Source organism: Pelodiscus sinensis, chromosome 1, assembly GCF_052426305.1.
Source record: "Pelodiscus sinensis isolate ZL-2025 chromosome 1, ASM5242630v1, whole genome shotgun sequence".
Lineage (NCBI taxonomy): Eukaryota > Metazoa > Chordata > Testudines > Trionychidae > Pelodiscus > Pelodiscus sinensis.
The window spans coordinates 188,736,145-188,755,267 of record NC_143052.1 but is presented as its reverse complement, the minus strand read 5'-3'; the positions used below and the strand labels follow the sequence as shown (position 1 = coordinate 188,755,267).

Genomic DNA, 19,123 nt, shown 5'->3' with positions numbered 1-19,123 from the left:
AAATCTAATTCCACAGCTGATGAAAACGCATACTCTCTCCACTGAGCCATTTTAAAAAATAAAGAATATTTGATAAAGATGCACCATCATGATCAGGTAGTCTTTCTTGTAAAATAAGAAATACAAAAATTGAAACTAATGACTAGACTGTAAATAAGACTTTTGCCAGAAACATAAGGCAAAAATTAATTTGGTGAGAACGCCATGCATCCATTTAAAATGTTCACTTAATACTGCTTATTCTTCAAAGTTAAAGCAATTCCAGGGAGTCTAACTTAGAAAAATGCCCCCCCCCCCTTTTTTACTCCTCACAAAAAGTGACATGAACTGAGCCAGAGGGACAATGGCCAGTGACAGAACCAACAAGCAGTGAATAACTTGTCTCCTGTCCTAGGAGATTCCACTGTTTTCTCTGGACAACAGGGGAAAAAAGGCACTAGGACTGAAGGGAGAATAATGTAGGCTGTTTAAACAGCAACAAAATGTATCAAAATTATTAAAATACAAACGTACCAAAAGAATGGTATTAAAAGAAAACTGCTGTTCCAGGTTGTCTGACTTCCATAGTGGTCTTTAAGCATTTCTGATATTGATGTGTCAATAAACCTAAATATATTACATGCATTCACCTCCACCATTGTCACTGAAACTACTCTCCCCCACCCCCGGTCACTATTACTGAAAATCATGTAATGAAAGCCAAGTTCCCACTAAAATTGTAATTTAGAAAAAGTGACAAAGGAAGAGACTAGTCTTAAGATACAACAACTCACCTATAATCTATCTGTGGTTTCTATTGCATTATCTCACTCCACAAATTTTGAATTATGTTCCTTAACTTTGAATTATGTTCCTTAACCACAGCTAGATTTTCTAATTAAGATCAGTGTCAATTCCTTCAAAATCCAAGAAGCATAAAATCATGGCACTTGATGCAAGTCAGTACAATGATATCATAATCCAACTTTCATTTTAATCTTTAACTATTTAGTCAATAAGAGTAATAGCTCCAAAAGGCATTCCAACTTTAAATGATTTGCACTTTATCCTTTTTGTTTCACTATCATATATACCCCAGCAAACAAAACCATGCCCCTCTCTCCCCCAACTCCTATGTATTCTGGATTTTGTTTCTTAAACAGCAGATGCTAAAGCAGTTTCCTATGCAAAGTGTTCCAGCTCCATAGATATACTACTTTATCAGTGCAGCATGGACAATTTTATACTTACAACTTAAAGAAAGGAATCAGCAAAATAGAAGATCTGCTCCTGCACCCTTCAACTGTTTACTATGTGGGAGTGTTTGCAGACAGAAATAGTAGACAGAAAATAGAACCAGAGGTGGCTGGTTAAGTGGAGAGGGGGGAGGAAAACACTACAAGACCAGATAAGAGACAAAACCAAAGTAAAAGGAACAAAAAACAAAAATCCATTTAATGTAGTCATCTATTACAAGTTAAAAAAATCAATTATTATGAATACTGGGGCAGAAGAGTGCTTGCAAGCACTGCAGAGTTCAGTCATTTGAAAAGAATCTCTCACATGTAGCTCAGGAAATCCACAGGAAGAGCAAGCTTATCACTAGATAGACAAAATAAATCTAATAACTAGTGCCCTGCTCAATGCTTATGAATGCATAAATCTGTACCAAACTGCAGAGAAAACATTAGAGTGAAAAGGGAGTATGCAGTGAGAGAAATAAGCCGGGGGGGAAGCAGAAAAATACATTGAAAAAAGTGGAAGATAAAAATGGAAAGAGCTGAAATTTAGACTTGGGGAAGGATAGCACAGTGGTTTGGGCATTAGCCTGCTAAACCCAGGGTTGTGAGTTCAATGCTTGAGGGGGGCCATTTTAGGGATCAGGGATAAATCTATCAGGGTGGTACTTGGTGCTGCCATGAGGACAGGGGACTGGACTGGATGACCTCTCAGATCCCTTCCAGCTCTGAGATAAATACAGAGATATACTTAACTGGAAAAAGAGAGATGCAACAGAAAAACAAACAAGGGGGGGGAGGAGAGAGAGAGAAGAGACACAAAGATTAACATATCCTAGAAAGGCATTGCAAAATTAGGTTTGGTATTGGCAGTGTAATCCTGATTATTTGCTCTAAAGAGAGGTTGATTATTATGTCCAAGGAAATTCCACAGGGGGGCGGGGGCCTTAGCTTTATACAGGAATGAAGACCTTCAGAGATTTGATGGTGCACTCAGTTGGGTCTGAAACCTCAGTGTTCCTTATGTATAAAATAGAGTTAATAACTCAGCATTATAATACAGTCAAAACTCTTAGTTAAGAGTTTTGGATTTTTTTTTAAACTATTAGGAAGAAATCTCTCTGGGGCAGAGTTACATCTTACATATTTGGAAAGTGTCTAACAGTTATATCTTATGTGTTTGTACATATACATATTTACACACACATACATGTATGAACTATAGACGGGGCAGCTTTAACTTCTGTACCAGGAAAGATAATGGAATAAGTAATAAAGGAATCAATTCAAACATCAGAAGGTAAGGTATAATGAGTGAGGTTCTACAGAGATCAGTTCTGGGACCAGTTCTGTTCAGTATCTTCATCAATGATGTAGATAATGTATACAGAGTACACTTATAATATGAATGGATGATACCAAGCTGGGAGGAGTTACAAGTGTTTTGGAGGATAAAATTATCTAGACAAACTGGAGAAATGGTCTGAGAAACAAGATGAAATTCAACAAGGACAAATGCAAACTACTACACTTAGGAAGGAACAATCACTTAAACACATACAAAATGGGAAGGAGTACAGGCAGTCCCCGAGTTATGCGGATCCGACTTATGTCGGATCCGCACTTACGAACAGGGCTCTCTCGCCCCGGAGCTCGCAGGCAGCGGGACCGCCCAGAGCGCAGCGGTCCCGCCACCTCGACCTCCGGGGCGAGAAAAGCTGCTCCCGGTGCCTCTGGTCTGCTGGGGACCGTCCCCAGCAGACCAGGGGCACCGGGAGCAAAGCCGCAGTCGCGGCGGGGTACCACGCTTCGGAGACTTGTGGACCCTGGGGCAGAGCAGCTGGGGCGCTGCCGGTTGGTCCTGCAGCGCCGCTCTGGGCACTACTGGACCAACCCGGCAGCACCCCAGCTGCTCTGCCCCAGGCGTCCTGATTCAGCCGCTGCTGGTCAGTTTCAGCAGCGGCTGATTCAGGATGCCTGGAGCAGAGCAGCTGGGGTGCTGCCAGGTTGGTCCAGTAGCGCTGAGGAGTGGCACTACTGGAGCAACCCAGCAGCACCTCAGCTGCTCTGCCCCAGGCGTCCCCAAGTCAGCCGCTGCTGAAACTGACCAGCGCTGACTACAGGAAGCCGGAGGCAGAGTTGCTCTGCCCCGGGCTTCCTGGAATCAGCCGCTGATCAGTTTCAGCAGCAGCTGTCTTGGGGACGCTTGGGGTTCTTAAATTGAATCTGTATGTAAGTCAGAACTGGCGGTCAGTTTCAGCAGCGGCTGAATCTGGACGCCAGTTCCGACTTACATACAGATTCAACTTAAGAACAAACCTACAGTCCCTATCTTGTACGTAACCCGGGGACTGCCTGTACTATGGAAAGCAATCTAGGGCTATGTCTAGACTGCAGAGTTTTTCCGGGATTGCAGAGGGATCCCAGGAAAAACTCCGAGGCATCCAGGGAACACGTCCATTTTTTTGGAACTGTTCCTGAAAAAGTAGGTGCATTCTTTCGGCGTCTCTGTATTTCTCTCAGTGAAAGGAATAAGGGATGTTCCGAAAGGAGGAGGTAGACAGGCCAAATTTTGGAAAAGCCTCTTCTGGAAAATAAGTGGAAAAAGATACACAAATTGCACTTTGCAATTTACGTATTTTTTTCAGAAAAAAACTCTGCAGTCTAGATGTAGCCTAGGGGGTCATAGTGGACCACAAGCTAAATATGAGTCAGTGCAGGGCCAGCCTTAGGCCGATTCGTCCGATTCCCCCGAATTGGGCCCCGCGTCCTGAACCCGGAAGTGTGCCGGGTGCACTGCGGAAGAGGAAGTGTGAGTTGAGCGCAGGGTTTCCCTGTGCCGTGTGAGTGTGAGTGTGAGTGAGAGTGAGCTACCTCCGAGGCTTTGCAGGAGAGGTAGCTGGGGATTTTTTGTGTACTTTTTTCCCCCCCCCTCTCCTCAACCAAAAAAATTTCTGGCCCTCCCATTGAAACTTGTGTGGTTTTTTTTTTTTTTTTGCTCAACCAAAATTGCTGCAGGGCCCCGTCGAAATTGTTCGAATTAGGCCCCACACTTCCTAAAGCTGGGCCTGAGTCAGTGTGACACTATTGGGGGAAAAACCCCACAACACACAACATTCTGGGATGCATTAATAGGAATGTTGTAAGCAAGACATGGGAAGTAATTCTCTCTCTTTACTCTCTGTTGATTAGGCCTCAACTAGAGTATGTGTGTCCTGTTCTAGATACCACATTTCAGGAAAAATTAGAGAAAGTCCCAAAGAGCAGAAAAATTATTAGTCTAGAAAACATGACTTATTAGGGAAGATTGAAAGAATTGGGTTTGTTTAGTCTAGAAAATAACAGACAGGGAGGGGACATCACAGCTTTCAAATACCTAAAAGATTAGAACAACGAGGGGGGGAGAAAAATTATTTTCCTCAACATCTAATAATAGGACAAGAAGCAGTGGTCTTAAACTGCAGCAAAGGAGGTTTAGGTTGCACATTGGGAAAATAATTTCTGTCAGGGTGGTTAAGCACTGGAAAAAATTGCATAGGGAGATTGTGGAATCTCCATCCTCAGTGATTTTTAAGAGCAGGCTAGACAAACATCTATCAAGGATGGTCTAGATCAGGGGAAGGCAAAATACAGCCCTTGAGACTGAGTCTAGCTTACCAAACATTCATTCGGATCCAGCCCACCACGATCCCCTGGGTTGCCAATGACCTGCAGCCCAGCAGGACCCTCGGTCAGGCTCTCTGTCTGCTGTGCCCCACGGGCTCAAAGTGGCCAGCTGCTGAGGCCAGAGTGTGAATCTCTGCATGGCATGCACCCCTTGGAGGGAGGCCTTTGTGGAGCCACTCCAGCACAATCCTCACAGCTCCCATGGGCCAGAACCCAGACAGGCAGCTTGCATAGCCTCCCTCACAGCATGTCATGCACTGTGCAGATGCACACATGGGACTTTCAGTGGCGTGTGGGGGCGCAAGAGACAGGGAGCCTACCTGAGAGATCCACTGGGTTGCTGGCCAGGAATTGCCTAGAATAAGTGCCTCCCAGCCAGAGCTTGCACCTGGCACCCTACCCCCTTCCATACTCCAATTCCCTGTTGCAGGTCACAACACAGACACCCTGCACCCTTGGCTTCTTTTCTACATTTTCAAATATAGTTATTTCAATTACACCACAAAATATAAAATCTATAGTGGTTATTTTATATGCATTACAAATATGTGCACTGTAAAAATGATAAAAACAGTATTTTTCAATTCACCTCATGCAAGTACTGTAGTGTGATCTGTCATGAAAGTGCAACTTACAAATGTAGAGTTTATTTTATGACATAACTGTTCTCAAAAACAAAACAATGTAAACCTTCAGAGCTTATAAGTCCTACTTGTTCATGCAGTTGCGTAGCGAAACAAGTTTATTTGCATTTATGGGAGATAATGTGGCCTGCTTCTTATTTACAACATCACCTTGAAAGAGAGAACACGTGATCACTTTCATAGGCAGCATTGTAAGGTATTTATGTACCAGATATGCTACACATTCATATGCCTCTTCATGCTTTGGCCACCATTCCAGAAGACAAGATTAAAAAAAATGCATTAACTAAATTTGTGACTGAACTTCTTGGGGGAGAATTAGGTCTCTTGCTCAGTTTTACCCATATTCTGCCGTATATTTCATATTACAGCCGGTCCCCGAGTTACGAATGGTAGATTTATGACTGTTCGTACTTACGACCAAACCTCCCATTAAGGGGTCATAAAGGTGGTCCCCGAGTTATCAACACAATCTGCGCTTACAAATAGCGTGGTCGCATATAAATGAATGGGGTCCGACTTACGAACACGTCGAGTTACGACCAAGTGTTTGGTCCGTAACTCGTTCATAAGTCGGGGACCGGCTGTATAGTCGTCTTGGCTGATGACCTAGCACATGTTGCTCATTGTAAGAATACTTTCACTGCAGATTTGACAAAACACAAGAAAGTTATCACTGTGAGATTTCTAAAGAGAGCTACAGCACTTGACCCAAGGTCTAAGAATCTGACATGCCTCCAAAATCTTAGAGGGAGGAGTTGTGGAGCCTGTGTCTTAAAAAGAGCAACACTCCAATGTGGAACCTACAGAACCTGAACCATTAAAAACAAAATCAAAAGTTGTAGATATTTTAAACGTTTCCTGAAAGGAATAACAAAGAACTCTTGGCCAACCTGAGTGTTGCTTTTTAATCTAGCCTCAGTCAGGAGACAACTGCAGTTCTACAATTTCTCCTAACATATCGGTCACTTAAATTTACAAGTAATAGAGAATAGCCATTTCAATATGCAAGATACTGCAACTCACTATTTCTGACTTGCAAGACTATTTTGAAAAGAGAAAACCTATGACTATATCTAACACCAGATCTCCCAACACTCCAGAAATGATACATACGAGCCTTGAAACTTACACTATTAAACACAGATTATCCTCACAGCTACATATGTCCCTGACAAGTTCTGTGTAGCAAAAGAAAACAATTACATTCTTCGGAGAGTGTTAATACTGTCACTTTCTTGGACAACATTCCCCTAGGGGGGTCAGGTACCAGGGCATTAACTGATACTGAAAGGTACTTGGGGAAGCACTGACGATACATTTTGCTTCACATAACTGACAGTGAATTTGTTCAAAATAACCGTCTATGGGTTTAATTTCATCTATACCCAAGGGCTTTTTTTATTATGATACAAAGAAAAAAAACTTGCAAGAAAGAAGTCTATTGGAAAAATATAGCAGCCTACTAACTAAAAGAAATGTGTCAACTTTCAGAGAGAAAGCTGTTAGCTGGGCTGTCAGCATCAGGAAGTTTTCTTTTTAACTAATGCGTTAAAGATGTTATTGCTGGAACTGTTCTGTTCAAATGTTTGTGCAGTTTCCCAACTACTCCGTTTCAGATATTCTCTGCGTGTCACTGGAGTCTGAGATGCTGCTGATGGCAAAGCAACAGGGAAGAACAAGATAAAGGAGGTCATTGTTGAAGTCTGATTTTTTTCTCCTTCTTTGCCAAAATAATGAAGTCTAAGCGAGCTTTACAGCTTTAGGACCAAACATGTTATAGCAAGATGATCAGAGACTACAAAGCAATACTTTGGGGGTAGATTCTGAGCCCTGTTCCTGAACTTCTGCAGTATTCTGGTAGTGCAAAAATTGGAAGCCACTCACATATCCTTTGCTAGCGAATTCTCAACATGAAGGAGACTCCAGTATTGCTTAGAGATAGCACAGTGTACTCCTAAACTTCACACCCTTCATGCAGGGGATGGTGAATGTAGGAATGTTAGCGAATAGTCAACTACCTGATAAGCATAAACTCATTGGATAGTCGACAAGAGTATCAGCTATTCGCTTCACTTCCCCCTTTGCTGACTCGCAGAGGACAGAAGGACAGGACATCGCCGAGGTGTCGCCTGCCACACACCACTGCCTCTATCAGGGTTGGCTGCTGCGAACAAGGGCTGCTGGACTCAGCACAAGTCGGGACTGAGCAGTCCCGGCTTGCGCTGGTCTGGGACACTGTGCCTCTGCATTTCAAAATGTAGAAAGAGCCTGGCAGCTCTAACTACATGTAAAATGCAGAGCCCCAGTGCATGTGGCTCCCGGAGCCGGGACTGCGCTAGAGCTGGCTCCTGGAACTACTCCTGCTGTGGCTCTGCAGAGCGGTCCGTATCAACTACACAATTAGCCAGACAACCACAATTTGACATCCTTGGGTGAGTGGTCAGTGCACACTGCAATCTCACAAAGGGTTCTTTGAAAACGTTTTGCCAAATGGAGTACATTCAGGTGATTCCAGGTTTGGGCAGAGTTACAGGGAGCCATAACTGATTCTTGGTTCTCTTTCCTTTTTTCTCCTCCCCCTGGATGGCTAGGTGGGGAAAAGAGCCATTCTTTGGCTATGTCTGAGTCTAGGTAAGTGCCTAGCAAACTCCTATCCCAATCTCCCTACAGCTCTCACAGCCTAGCATGGAAGCAAGCAAAATAACCAAACACACTGTCCTCCTTCCAGTACTATCGTGTGGCATGAGTGCAATGCAGGAGCTGCTGAGCAACTGAAGTAGGAAAGGACAGCTGCTCAAGACATCCTGGCACACCATACTGTGGCTGCCATTGTTCAGAGAATATACATGGATGACTAAACAAACTTTATTAGCCAAAAATTATGACTGCTCATTCTTAGCTCATTTTTATTGTGCACTTTTCAAGAAAACAAACAAACCATAACCTAATTTTGATAATTCATTAACACACTCATATAATGGAGTTACGTAAACAGCATCCTAGCAACCTTAACTATGTCATTCAGATTATCAGGATTGATGGGTGAATGGAATCGCCACGGTGTTGTGGGTAACATAGGGAAGAACAGCAAGACGGAGCATTTCTATGATGAAGTGTGCATGTATGGAGAACTAGAGATGTGAACTGGCATGCAGATACGGTGTGTGAAACAATGGATAGCACAGAGAAAGAAAACCAAGGTCCAACAAGAAGGAAAGAGCCCTTACTTATCAGTTTCCCCCTAATCCTCACCGCCATCTTCTAAAAAGCCTTACATGAAGAGCTTGATTAATTTCTACATGTAAATTTATCACTTATGCACTACTCTGCGAGGAGCAGTAATTTTGAGAATTTCCCAATTTACTCCTCCACCCCATTGTTATTAGGTCAGCTCTGATACTGCCTTGATGGAACATAAAATAATCCAATTTAAAAAGCAAATTTTGTAGTTGGATGTATCCAATATTTTCTTTGTCTCTTAAACCTTAGGGAAATCTTAAATCTTTTTTTTTTAATTTTCTAACTAGACTGCAAGAAGTTTAATGACTAGCTCTGTGCTACCACCTGTTAGAACTTCATATGGGTAAAAAGACAGCAGGAAGGCAAAAGACAACCTAACAAAATGGAGCTTGCTATCTAATGCAGGTAGTCTTCAAATAATATATTGTGCAGATTCCCCACATGATCTGTATATTCTACATATATAAAAAAAACAAAAAACTTATCAGTCTCATCTAGTTGTGCACTGAGTAACCTGTATATCCAAATGATCTTGTTACAGCTACCTTTGCCTGCTTCCACCTTATTGTTAACCCAACTTTTTAGGTCTGTCAAAATTAGACTGAACTCTTCAGAAACTGTACAGACATAAGTTGACAACACCTAGCACAGTGGAGGATTCTGAGTAGCACATCTAGGAGCTATTGTAGCAGTACCACTAATATGAAACAGTCAATCACTTCTTCCTCTTGGATCAGCATGTGGGATATTTCTCCCCTCCCCCCCTGCCTCCATAAAGAACTTTGGTCCTGTCACTCCTGATCCACCACATGTTCATTAGCAACTTTCATTTTTCGATTGTATATTGTAGTGATTAATACACCGGTTTGAGTTGGGTATTACAGATTTGATTTGTAACTATGGTATTAGCATATTCTGACAATGGGCAAGAAACTTACCTTATCTGTTTTCTCATTTTCTAAAAACGGGAATGAACCATTCTTGTTCCTCTGAGGGAAGGTGGGAGGATGACTTAAGAAATGTTTGTGTAACATTGAGAAAAAAAAAAAAACCTTCTTCCACTTTACTCTCAGAACCGTAGGAGTGGAAGGGATTAAAGTCATCTAGTCCAGTCCCTGCACACATTACAGGAATAAGTATTATCTATTCAGCATTGATAAAGCCTCAGCTGGAATACTGTGTTCAGTTCTGGGCACCACACTTGGGGAAAGATGAGGACAAACTTGAGAAGTTCCAGGAGAGAGCAACAAAAATAATTAAACACCTAGAATACATGACTTATGAGTGAGTTTTAAAAAAAAGGGTTTGTTTAGTCTGGAGAAGAAAAGACTTCTAATACCCCCTTCCTCAAAAACTCCAAGAACATAAAAAGGTGTGTAAAACTGTTATTTTTAAACCAATGAGGTCAGAATAAACAATGGGCTTAAATTGCAGCAACGGAAAATATGTGGTAGTTAAGCACTGAAACAAACTCCCTATGGACAAATCAATTTAAAAAATAAAATACTACATTTCTCATGTACAAATAAGTTACAATTAAATCTCATCACAAACATGCACCTACACTTACAGTCTCATAAAAATGAATTAAGGGCTCTACTCTGTCCACCCTAAATACCAGCTCTTGGTTCTTGAAAATTCTGGGTTTTCTATCTCTGTTTCTCAGCAATTTAAGACACAAGCTGGATAGGATTGTTTTTGCTTTGTGCTTATGTGGTGGTGGACCTCGACCAAGCATGGCAGAGGAGTTAGTTAAGACAATGTGTTAAAGACAGAGAGACTATATACAGGCAGTCCCCGGGTTACGTACAAGATAGGGACTGTAGGTTTGTTCTTAAGTTGAATTTGTATGCAAGTCGGAACTGGTACATATTGTAGGGGAAACTCTAGCCAAACATTTCTCCAGAGCTCAGTTTTATTCTCCCACACCTCACTTCCCTCAGTCCTTTATTCTCAAGCTGAGGTGTCTGCTGAGAAAAGCCGCTCCGCGTCTCCCTGGTCTGCTGGGTGGGGCGCTAGCTTTGTGTCTCCCTGGTCTGATAGGGGGAAAAGCAGCTAGTGCAAGATCCCGTCTAGACTGGCGCTTTTCTCCAGCAAAACCCCGAACCAGAAAAAAGCGGCAGCCATGTTCATGCAAATGCCGTGGGGGATATTTAAATCCCCCGCGGCATTTGCAATTCCGAAGTGTCTCATTTTCCGGAAAAGGGTGCCAGTGTAGACACAGCCAAAGAGTGTCATGGCTTCTGGGCAAGAGAGACCCTATCTGGGAATATTTTGAAGAAATTCATTCCCTGGGTAAGAGAGGAAAACATGTCAAGCAGTGCAAGATGATGATGCAGGGCCTAACTGCAAGAATGAAACAAAAGGAAAACATCTTATTGGGAGAAAAAGATGTGGTGAAGCTTTGAATATGGATGTTATGGTTAGTAACTTATATCGTTCAAAAAACAAGAAGTCCTGTGGCACCTTAAAGACTAAGGCTCTGTCTACACGGTTTGTTTGTTTTTCCAGAAAAGGAAATGCAAATAAAGCGCTCATTTGCAAATTCTCTTCCAATCCTTTTTGCAGAAGAAGTTTTTGTGAAAAGAGCCACAGCATAGGTGGGGCCATTTTTCGGAAAAAAAATCATTTTGCGCAAGATCACTTATTCCTCAAAAAATGAGGTTTACAGGATCTTGCGCAAACGGGTTTATTTTCCAAAAGATGGCCCCATCTACACTGTGGGTTTGTTCGCAAAAACCTCTTCTGCAAAAAGGATCAGAAGAGAATATGCAAACAAGAGCACGAGATTTGCAAATGAGCACTTCGTTTGCATCTTCTCTTCCGCAAAAAACCAGCAGTGTAGATGGAGCCTAACAGTTTTATTTGGGCATAAGCTTTCATGAATAAAAACCAAATGCATCATTCTTCAAGACTCTGTTAATATACGTGCCTAAGCTGTTTGATATTGCTAGAAAAAAGTTTAGCTTAGCTAACTAATTAAATAAGCCATAAGGGTTAACTAGCTTTAGAATCTATCACTCAAGTATGCACTACAGAATGCTGCAGTAAGAGAAATCTAGAGTTGCCAGTCGCCGCTGAGTGTCATTTTCTTAGTTAATATTACATTACACATGCCCCATTCTATGCTTTTTTTGTGTGTGTGGAGAAAACAAACAGATGTGCCAGTGAGTTCAATGGGGCTTACTCAAAAATTAAGAGCACTATAAGCACAGTTAGTCTTAGCTTTTTTTTAGTAAATTTAAATCAATGATTTTTTGGGGGAGGAAAGAAGGGGAGGGAAGGGCGGCAAGGTGATTTAAATTGCCTTGATTTTAAATCAGTCCACCCTGCCTGTGGAGGTTCTGGAATCTCCAACAATAGAAGTTTTAAAGAACTGATTAAATGAATATGCATTAATGACAGTGCAGGGGACAGGACTAGATGACGTCTTGAGGCCCCTTCCAATACTCTATTTCTATGATTTTCACAAATATATATACACACACACACACACACACACACACACACACACACACACACAGGCAGTCCCCGAGTTACGCGGATCCGACTTACGTCGGACCCGCAGTTACGAATGGGGTTTGCTGCCCGTCTCCCTGGTCTGCTGGAGACCAGCAGACCAGGGAGACGGGAACCAAAGCCTCTGAGGACGCCGGCAGCGGGACAGCCGCGGTGCATCTGGGCTGTCCGCTGCCCGCATGCTCCGCAGCTTTGCTCCACGTCTCCCCAGACCAGGGAGACGGGGAGCAAAGCCAGGGAGCAGGCTGGCAGCGGACAGCCCAGACGCGCCGCGGCTGTCCACTGCCTGCGTGCTCCACGGCTTTGCTCCCCGTCTCCCTGGTCTGCTGGACACCAGCAGACCAGGGAGACGGGGAGCAAAGCTACGGAGCACGCGGGCAGCAGGACAGCCGTGGCGCGTCTGAGCTGTCCCGCTGCCCCCGTGCTCCGCGGCTTTTCTCCGGACACCTGTGGTACAGCAGCTGGGGCGCTGCCGGTTGGTCCCGTAGCGCTGCTCTGGGCGCTACTGGACCAACCCGGCAGCACCCCAGCTGCTCTGCCCCAGGCGTCCCCAAGTCAGCCGCTGCTGAAACTGACCAGCGCTGACTACTGGAAGCCAGAGGCAGAGTTGCTCTGTCCCGGGCTTCCTGGAATCAGCCGCTGATCAGTTTCAGCAGCAGCTGACTTGGGGACGCCTGGGGTTCTTAAGTTGAATCTGTTTGTAAGAACTGGCATCCAGATTCAGCCTGTTGAAACTGATCAGCAGCTGATTCCAGCTGATTCCAACTCTGCCTCGGGCTTCCTGTAGTCAGCCCCTGGTCAGTTTCAGCAGCAGCGGCTGAATCTGGAGCCAGTTCCGACTTACATACAAATTCAACTTAAGAACAAACCTATAGTCCCTATCTTGTACGTAACCCGGGGACTGCCTGTATATTATATAAATAAATACCAATACCATCATTCTTTTCAAACACTAAATCTCTTGACCCTCTGTTAAACTGTCCTATTGTAGTCATAGAAGGCCTAAATATGAACACCTCTCACATCACTGAAGTCAACAGGATTACTTGTGTAGATAACTATTTGAAGCAAGCAGCTAGTTTACAACTTAGCCTTCAATTACTTAAACGAAGGCTATTTCAGACCAGGGTATTATAATCTGAAAAAAGTGAATGGGGGACTTAAATTATGAAATTAAAACCTAATTTTTCATTCTCTGCTCTTTTAAGGGGATTTATTGGACAACAAGAATACTCGGGTAACAAGGTTGACAATAAATGACAGTTCACAGGAAGTGTCACTGAAGAATGTTAACGTAAGACTTAGGTTATCTTTAATGGCTGTAAATGTGTTAATGGTTACAAGTCTACATCTGTAAGTAAGTGACATGACTCAACTTCACTGAAGTCCAAAGGGTTTTGAATGAGAGCAGTAAAACTGATTAGCCTTGTTAATTTCACTCTGCTACTTGGCAAAAGCTTCAGACACCACTAGAAGTTCTTAGAATTTCTGAAGACATTATTTACATTTGAAAACTTGGCTAAGATTGAACAGTGGGGTTTTTTGTATTATTCACATTAAGACTCCCTGTTGAGGGCATTCATTTTTCAGTAAATGCTGAATATCCACATGCTAACTTAGGCTCCTTAAAGATCTCTCAAATTGGTCATTCAAAAATCCAAAAATTGGCCACTTGTCAGAAGACAGAATACTGGGCTAGATGGACCTTTGGTCTGACCCAGTATAATCCTGTAAGTCTTTGGTTACCTAAAAGATTACCTTTCCAAGGGATGTTTTGCCATAAACACATCCTTCTCAACGAAGCCAAAGTTATCTGCTTGTTTCCTGTTGGTGAAATAGGATAAGTCACAGCTATTATTCTACTGACTTGAATAGCAGTTAATGGATAGTGCCCACAAAGATTACATAAAATACTTGAACTAAACCAGGAATATAAAAATCTTCCCCTTTCCCCCGGTTGCGCACTATTCATTATCAACCATACAAGTCAATAGAGTAAGAACATACCTTCCTCCATCAACAGGAAAGAAGCAGATAAAAACCCACCATCTTCTCTAGGAAGTCTAAATTATTACTCCATTGATGGGTGCGGTTGTTAGTGGGTAGTGTACAATGGAGAAATAAGAATTTTCATATTCCATGTTAGATACAAGTACAGTATTTCACATAATCTTAGTGGGTATGACTGTAGTTAAACAATAAATCAGAAACTTTGCACCTTTGGGGTGGAATTCTAGGTGGAAAGGCATGTTCACACAGCATTGAGCCTGATGAGGCAGCATTGAGCCCAGAGGGACTAGGCAGGTGGACAGCAGGTTCCAATATTCAGAGGGGAGTGCCAGACAGATGAGTGCCCTGCCACTGTGCCTAGGCTTCCTAAGAGGGATAGTGGTTGTATTCCAGGAGCTTTAAACACCCTGAGGAGGAGAAGCAGAAACTTCCTCTTACAGTTATCCTAGTACAGGGGAAGGCAAACTATAGCCTCCAGGCTGTATTCAACCCATGAGATCCTTTAAATGGCCCTTACGCTTCTGCCAGGAAGTGGGGTTGGAGACCTGCCCTACTCTAGTGCTCTAGCTAGAGAGTAGGATTGGGAGTTTGCCCCGCTCAATGCGTACTGTGGCTCTGCAGAAGCTCTCCAGAAGCAGCAGGTCCCTCTTCCAGCTCCTAAGCATAAGGGCAGCCAGGGAGCTCCACACACTGACCCTGCTCCAAACACCGGCTCTGCAGCTCTCGTTGGCTGGGAACCATGCCTAATAGGACTAGAGAGACAGCACGCAGAGCTGCCTGGCCATGCCTCTGCACAGGAGCAGGAAGTGGAGGACATGCCACTACTTCTGGAAGCTGCTTGAGGTAAGCATCACCTATAGCCTGCACTCCTGGGGCCCCCCAGCCAATGCTCTGACCCCATTCCAACACTAGTCCACCTTCAATCCCAGCCCAGATCTCTCTCCAACACCCCAACACCCTAATTACTGGGCCCACTGCGAGCCCTTACCCCCTCTACACTCTAATCCCCATTTCATATGCATGTATGGCCTGTCATACAATTTCCATATTGAGATGCAGTCCTTAGATCAGGACAAAAAGTTTACTCACAATGGTTCTAGTAAGCGGCCCACAGGGAGCACTCCCTGGGATTTATGACAGTTGGATTTTTTAAAATCTTTTCAGCAATCCCATGTACCACAACCAAGCTTTCCTTCGCCACGGTCTCTAGCTTCTTGGCTGTGATTACCTCAGTCACAGAATGCACTTGCTGCATGTTAGCCCCTTCATTGTCCCTGGCTGCTGCTTCTGGTCTGCTGTGTCTCACTGCCCGTCCAGTACAGGCCAGTTCTTCCTGAAGAGGTGATCACTGGTATGGGACCATTGATTGAAGATACATTTGCCTGCATGTGAAACAGCTGAAACTCACCATTTTCCACCATGCAGCTATAGCCTCCTCTTTTGCACCACTTCTATGCATTGCTTGGACCTCCCATATTTCTCAGTAATGTTTCAATTCCTCCAATATCCCATTCATCATGCTCATTGCACTGATCAACCCCACATAGCCTGCTGCTTCAAGCCTCCCTAAACACACAGTTCTATCCTGCTCCTTGCTATTGCTTGCCCCAGTAAGTATAGAGCGACTATTAATGGGTAATGGCTACAAAGAAATGCTCAGTCTTCTACTTGGACAAAATAAAAGTCCAGAAGAACAGAGATGCAGAGTCCTTACCTAAATCTGAGTAGCAGCATATTGGGAAGGAACTTCACACATGCTTACAGCATGCTTGTTCTCAGCTCCTAAATATTTTATTAGTGTTATGTAGAGATGTTAAAAATCATGTAATAGGGTAACCATGTAACCACTGAAAATCTCAGTGGTTACAGTGTTACCCATACTGCAGACTCTGCAGTATAAAGCAGAATGGGGGAAATACAAATGGGTGTAAAATGTGCTGTGTTCATTTCTCTCCAATTGGGAAGAAAGAGAGTGTGGAAGTACTTTCCTTCAGCCTTAGAAGGAAGGAGGGGAGGGGCAGCAGAGGATTATCTGTAGGACAGAGGAAAGCACAGATAGGTATGCTTCACTCTCTACCTCTACTTCCCAGTATGTCAGTCTTCCTCCTTATGGTTCTGATCTGCCAGCACTTCTGAGCACTAAGAAGGGGTGCCTTTGAGGAGGATCCTTTATTAGTAGAGGATCTGCAGAGAAACTATTTTTGGAAACCAAGTTCTGCATCACAGCTCTAGTCAATCTGTGTTTTCAAAGACAGCCTTTGGATAATCTCCTCCTCTGTAGGATTCATCTAGGAATATGCTGTTTCCCCGGTAGTGTGCCAGAGCACAGCCCAATAAAGCAAGGCCTCTCAACCTGCACCGCCCCAACTCTTCTTCCTCATCCTCCCAACACTACTCTTTACTGCTCTGACCCTCCCCATATTCCCTAACTCTGTTCCAAAAACCATGTTACTAATCTAAAAATATTATAAGCAAGTCATATTAGAAGGGCTGCATCGTGAATCTGTGGAACAAGTGACACAACAATTTGCTTTCCTTTGATCAACAGTCCATCCCACCGTTCAGGAAGTGATTCAGAGCCATGATTATATTATCTTAATTGCTCACTGGAGTCTTATTTCTATTTACTGCTAATTACCTGAACAGTACTACTGAAATAAAAGTTAGTCTGCACATGGATTTTAGAGAATTTTAAAATCTCTCATTTAAATAAAAAACGTTGGTGTCTTAGCAAAGTTCTTAAAAGGAGACCATGCAGAAGTCAGATATGGACAATGCCTTCTCTCATTTTGAACTACCCAGCTGTAGTGATAAAAGATGGTTTGCAAACCTCAGGATTCCAGAAATGTTAGTCTTGCAGCATGTGCGCATTTCACATGTTTGGAGCATTAGTTTACCTCATACATGGAAATCCAAACTTAACCCTAAATTTGTTAATACTGCTTCTGAAAATGGGCAGAGATTGCTGTGTATTAGCGGAAAACTCCTAAACCATTGAAGTCAGACTGGAAGGATTAAAAACTATAATCTGAGCCCCAGCTGTACACAAAAAGATAGAACAATGTGAGTTTTTAGGACAGTTGTATACTAGGAATCTCTTGTTCATGTGACCACGAGTTGGGAACACTAATCCAATCCTACATCTCCACAAAGCACTAAAAATTCCAAGACAAGCGGGAAAAGCATGTGGATTGTAGAATACTTAGTGATCTTTTAAGCAGTTGGTAATAACCTTTATTGTAACAAATTCCCACGTTTCCTTTTCATATAATTTTGCAAGCAGCCAAACACATTAAATGGACCCTGGTTATCCTACATGAAGGATGGGCAAAAGCTTCTCAGTGGGTCGGATCCAGACCACCTAGGGCTTTGATCTGGCCCACAAGGCAGTTCCAGGCCCCAACCCCTAGTGCAGGGATCAGCTGTGCCACAACAGAATGGGGCGGGGTGGGGTGGGGGGAGGAGCTCAGACCCACCCCTCCTCTCACGCATGTCATTGCTAGAGAGCGCTTCCTCCTCCCTGCAGCAGGTTGGGCTGCAGTGGGAGGAGGCAGCATTGGGGCTGAGGCTCCTCAGTGGCACCTTGGCCCCGAAAGCCCAAGGCACTGCTGCCACAATGGCAGCAGCACCTCTGGGGCTGGCCCAGGGCCGTGCGGCTACAGCAAAGGCGCCTCCAGGACTGTCCCAGGCCTGCATGGCCATGGCAAAGGTGCTGGCCCCGGGCTGTGTGGCTACATTAGTGGTACCTCCAGTCTCCAGGGCGGGCCTGGGGCTGTGCAGCTGCGGCAGTCATGCCTTTAACTTCCAGAGCCAGCCATGGACTGCGTGGCCACTGCAGCAGTGGAGCTTCCCTCTGGGGAGGCTGGGACAGCATGGCTGCAGCAGTTGCTACGAAGGGGCACGAAGCTAGGTAAGGTTCCCCCTCATGCCCAGACCCCCTCCACCCCAACTGCCTCACTTCCTGCCCCCTCAAGACCCAGCACCCCCAGCTTGCTCCAACACCCTCCATTGTTTTTGCACCTTCTCTCCTGGCCAGACACCCCCACCCTGCTCCTTCATCCACATTGCTCCTGCACCTTCCCTTGTTCCTGCTCCCTCCACCAGGCCAGACTCCCTACTTCTGCACCCCAGCTCCCTCCCAAATACTGCATCCCATCCCTACCCTACTTGCTGGCAGCCCTGTCTCATGCACTGTGCCCCTCAATTTTGTCCCTACCCCAGAGCCTGAGGAAGTCTATAAAATCCACTAACTCCAAAACCCCAGAAAAGTAAATTTGGTCTATGGCAGTGGTCCCCAACGCAGGGCCCACAGGCACCATGGTGCCCACCGGACCATTTAGCTGCGCCTGCACAGCAATCTGGGCTGGCCCCAGCCCGGGCATGCGGCAGGTGCCAGCCCCGGACGCATGGGCAGCCCCAAACATTGGGGACCACTGGTCTATGGGAAGCCCTGAACCTCAGTCCCCACCCCTTCTTCCTTTCTCCTCACCCTTTGAGGCTAGGACACCAGAGAAGTGAGGTGTCTCAGCTGGGGCCACATCAGTGAGCGTTGGGGACTTTTGGAGGAGTATTTATACTTCTCACTTGTGTGATCCCCAACTGATTTTTGTGGGTCAGTGATCCCGATCCAAAAAGGGTTCCCTACCCCTGCCATAAATAAAGACAACATTGAAACCTTGTGTTGGACATAAATTAATATTTTACTTTATTTAAAATGAAGTTTGATACACTAACATGAGCAAGTTAACACACTTAATCTCCTTCATAATTTAAATTAAACCATTCTCACTGGCTGCAGATGGTTGAGAAAACAAGGTTACCATA

The 19,123-nt window shown here is 44.2% G+C and overlaps 1 protein-coding gene across 5 annotated transcripts in view; it reads right to left on the bottom strand.

Moving 5' to 3' along the window:
- Nucleotides 1–19,123, bottom strand: part of ITSN1 (intersectin 1) — a 190,614-nt gene that overhangs the window by 138,889 nt on the left and 32,602 nt on the right. The window lies entirely within an intron of this gene.